The following is a 5,243-nucleotide window of genomic DNA, read 5'->3' on the forward strand; positions in this document are numbered from 1 at the left end:
GATTTTACCTCACTAACAGTAACCAGAGGATCTACTTTCAATGGATAATTAATATCCATTTCTTTTAGATTCTCTGTGTTTGGTAGTTTGGTATAATAATTATTTAATGGACGAGGAATTGTAACAAATACCATACCATTTTTACTTCCTTTCTGATGACTACTCACTTCAATGAATTGATCAAGTAAAATGATGAATTTTTTAATTTACTCAATTTATATTTTTAACTCCAATATCTCACTTTTAAGATCAAGAATCTTGGTTTTGTTTTTCATTATTTCCTCAAACTAAAGTCTCACTACCTCTTACTTGTTAGAGATCTCCGCTTTTAAATCATGATTACTATCAGATAAAGCAGCAAGTTTTTGTTTATAGTCCTTATCACTTTCAAGCATTATCCGATAGTTATCTTATACCATAGAAAGATCAATTGTAAGGCCCCGAACCCGGTGGCCCTACTTTAGCGTCGGATTTACTCATAAACACAGTTCTTCAAATCAGAGTTTATTAAAACTTTTCGCGGAATATAAAACATCATTCATTTGTTACAAAACATTAAATCTTTTCTTTGATACCATAACACAAAACTTTATATTTAAAACATCTTTTCTTCTTTCTTCAGATGCCAGCCGTTCAATCCATGCTGTGTGTCATCCTCATGCTAACCCTATAATCAGCTCACCTGCGTGCATACTAAAAGTCAGCTACGCTGAGTGAGTTCTAGTTAATCGATCGCCATACAATACATACACATAGAAACATATCTGTAGATACATATCCATACTTCACTAGTTACCCTTCTGTTCTACATACATACTTGCTACCATACATACATATATATCTACAATCACTAACCTCAGTCTACCGAGTGTACGTTTATAATTCACCGTCTATACCTGTACTCAAGGTCGTGAACACGTACAAGGTTCGCAGTCCTTACCTATGTTCACCATTTATGGTACGTACAAGGATCGCGGTCCTTCCCTATACCATAGTACATCCACAACACGTACAAGGTTCGCAGTCCTTCCCTATGTTGCAACCTAATTCATAGCACGTACGAGGTTCGCAGTCCTCCCCTATGCTACAAAATCAGCACGTATAAGGTTCACAGTCCTTTCCTATGCTGAAATACATCCACAACACGTACAAGGTTCGCAGTCCTTCCCTATGTTGCAACCTAATTCATAGCACGTACGAGGTTCGCAGTCCTCCCCTATGCTACAAAATCAGCACGTATAAGGTTCACAGTCCTTTCCTATGCTGAAATACATCCACAACACGTACAAGGTTCGCAGTCCTTCCCTATGTTGCAACCTAATTCATAGCACGTACGAGGTTCGCAGTCCTCCCCTATGCTACAAATACAGCACGTATAAGGTTCACAGTCCTTTCCTATGCTGACGCCTATCTACATTACGTATAAGGTTCGCAGTCCTTATCTACGTTTACATATATCATCTACTTCACGTATAAGGCTCGCAGTCCTTAACTACGCCATTACCAGCCGAGTCTATGTCCGACAGAAGCTAGAGGGATTTGCCATCCTAACTCACTATGTCGAACGTAGAACTCACATGCCATTCGTGTACCTATATACACATACTTACATTATAACATAAGAACACTCTAGGCATTCTTTACCTCATTCATTTAACAACCATACCCCTTGTCGTTACGTGCAATATCCGAAGATCGTTCACGCCCCGACAAGTATTCATTTGAAATATTCATACATCTACGATATATAATATTCGTACCTTTATTTTTAACTTGACAGTACGCGCAATATCCGAAGATCGTTCGCGTACCGACAAACAATCATTCATATCTATCACACATATCACATATGACATACACTTATCACTTAGGATAAATGTATTAACAACACATCGAGTATGCACACAGCCCCGAAAACATAACAAGGAATGGGGCTAGAAACTCACCTGAACTCTGCTTCTTTCTTCTGATAGCTGTAAATCCCTTCTTTAACTGAGCTCGGCTGACTGTACAAGTTACACGTATCAATACTCGCCTGATCTAATCTGGTGGTCTAGTATTAGCTTACTTTAACTTATCGCTTGATAATTTATTTTCTAATCAAACTTGGCTTTAGGCGAAGTTAACCATCGGGCGAACTTGGCTTCAGGCGAAGTTAAACCTCAGGCGAACTTAGCTTTAGGCGAAGTTAAACCTCAGGCGAACTTAGCTTTAGGCGAAGTTAAACCTCAGGCGAACTTATCATCAGGCGAACTTAAACCTCAGGAGAACTTGTCATCAGGCGAACTTAAACCTCAGGCGAACTTGTCAACAGGCGAACTTAGCTTGCAGGCGAAGTTCATCAGGCGAACTTAGCTTGCAGGCGAAGTTCATCGCTTGAAGGCGAAGTTGCCCAGATGAAGGCGAAGTTGCCCAGATGTCCGCTGTTTCGGTTTCTGATCAACATTTCGGGCGATTTTAACACCCTTGTTAAGGTTCAATACCACCCCCTACACTTCCCGACCATTTTCGGTCGTTTATACACTAAAAGCTCGGATCTTTAAACTTCCAAGATCAAGAATCATACCTTTTGAGCTTGTTTGGATCTCGTTTATCTTGGTATCACCACTAATCTTTCTCTCTTACCCGGACCTCGCTCGATCCTTCCTTCTTTCTCGGCCCGGCCGGCGGCGGTTTTGGGTGTGCTTGGTGTGTGTGTGTTTTGGAGTGTTAGGGAGTTTGGTGAAAATGAAGATATTTTGGGTTTAGGGGATATTTATATCCCTTAGATCCCATTCTCATTTAACCCATCTCAATTAACCTAAGTCCATAACCCATATCCATTACCCAACGCTAGCCCGACCCATACCAACTCCTACTCTATTTATTTATTTCCCGATAACCCGAGTAAACTTTCCCTCTATTAAGTAATATAATTAATATCATTTTGGAAATTTCGGGATGTTACAAGTCTTCCCTCCTTAAAGAGGTTTCGTCCCCGAAACCTAACTTATTCCCTATAAAAGGGAAACTTCTTATATTTACACGCTTTATTGAATCGCCTTCGCTTTCTGAGTTATCCTTCTTACTTCCGACTTTGCAGTCATCGAATGGTGGTCATGTGTTTTAGCTATTTAAGGTAGCTTGTCCATGAGACCCTCGATGTACCACAACTCATCTCATACCTCCAAGGGCTTCGATTAGTACTTTTAACACTATTGGCTAAAACAACATTTCATCATAACATAATAATCATTCATAACCTACTCAATATATTACACGTCACTGATAACCATAAGTTTTAAACCTTAACACACAACAAGTCCTTAAGCAAAAACAACTTAATAAAACCATTGCATGAACAATTATTCCTTCATCAAGCGTTCCTCTCTGCAGTTTCCCCAAATCTTTATCTTTCCGCACCTCCCGCCCCTGATTCCTTGCAATCCCTAGCCATGTGGTCAGCTTTTCCGCATTTGTAGCACTTTGGACGATCAGAGCAGTCTCGAGAGTAATGCCCACCCTTTCCGCACCGATAGCACCTGTCTGTCCCAATCCTGCATTCCCCCGGGTGCACTCGCCCACACGTCTTACACGCATCCTTGTTCCCAACCTTGGCCTTCCTTTCATCAGTTGTTGTCACCATCTCGCCAGACCGCTTAGCAGAGGTAGCCCATTTCTTCTCCTTCTTTCCCCCCACCACCACATCGTCCTCAGCCAGGTCAGCATAAACCACTTCTGCAAGTTCAACAGCAGAGTCAAAAGTAGCAGGTTTATTTGCCCTGACCAACATGCGGACTTTTTGTGGCAATCCCCTCACATAACATTTGATTCTTTTGACCTCAGTGTCAACCATATCAGGCACCAACCTAGATAGTCGGTTGAATTCAGTAGTATACTCACGATGCGTCATCATACCGGCCTTTAAATTCAAGAACTTCATCTCCGTCCTTTCAACCTCGGCATCTGCGCAGAACTTTTTCATCACCAACTCCTTCAGATCGTCCCATCTCAACGCCTTGATCTCATCCCTAGTCTTTCTCTGCTCCACACCTTCCCACCAATACATAGCTTCTTCCTCAAATGACTGAGTAGCATAACCCACAGCTTGGTCGGGACAGCATTCGCTAATGCGGATAACCTTGTCCATTGTGGCTATCCATTGGAGAGTAGCGATTGCGTCTCCCAAACCAGTCAGCTTTGGCGGGTCGCGTCCTTTGAAGGACTTATAGTTGCACCCACCTTGGCCTCTTCTCCTGTCATCGACTTTCACAGACTTATCCTCACTCGAGGCCCCTCTTTCTCCCTCCCCATCCTTCCTACCATCACCACCCGCCCCTTCAGCAGTTCGTTCACGGCTTCCAGTAGATCCTTCGGGATTCAGGTTCTTCACAGCAGCAACTACATCTTGAACAATGGCTGCTTGAACTGCAGGGCTAAGTTGAACTTCTTCGTTGTTGTTCTGGTCTCCTCCAGCGGCGCTTCCTTCATCTTCGGTGTGGGAAGCTTCTTCTACCGAGGGTTGCCGGACAAGACGAGGCCTGCCACGACGTCCAGTCCGACCCCCAGTTCCCACAACTTCTCCAGCTCCAGCCATCAGTATTCTTAAAGGGACAACACAAACATCATCACTCAAGGAACTATTTAGTACAAGGATAGCAAGGCTAACAGGTAATAACAGTGGCCAGCTGTGACTAGCTGATCACATTGCTTTCCGTGTCCTATACACTTCCCTTTATGAGTCTCTTTGTGCTGGTTCTACTTAAGCAGTTAGTCACATCAAACAATCAATTACTTCTATCCTTATCGTTCACATATCTTTCCTTTCTCATTAACATATATCATTTAATCATGCACTGTACCTTTACTGATCTTGCTTGAGCGACACATGGCATTCTTGAACTTGCATCTTCTTTCCTTTCTTACTTAAATCCCATTCTCTGTTCGAGTCTAAGCATGTAGGATGCTTAAATCTCTCGAACTTATGCTCTGATACCAACTTGTAAGGTCCCGAACCCGGTGGCCCTACTTTAGCGTCGGATTTACTCATAAACACAGTTCTTCAAATCAGAGTTTATTAAAACTTTTCGCGGAATATAAAACATCATTCATTTGTTACAAAACATTAAATCTTTTCTTTGATACCATAACACAAAACTTTATATTTAAAACATCTTTTCTTTTTTCTTCAGATGCCAGCCGTTCAATCCATGCCGTGTGTCATCCTCATGCTAACCCTATAATCAGCTCACCTGCGTGCATAC

This window comes from Bidens hawaiensis, unplaced genomic scaffold, assembly GCF_021521415.1.
Source record: "Bidens hawaiensis isolate Kalapana, Puna unplaced genomic scaffold, B.hawaiensis_p1.1 tig00014906_1, whole genome shotgun sequence".
Taxonomy (NCBI): Eukaryota; Viridiplantae; Streptophyta; class Magnoliopsida; order Asterales; family Asteraceae; genus Bidens; species Bidens hawaiensis.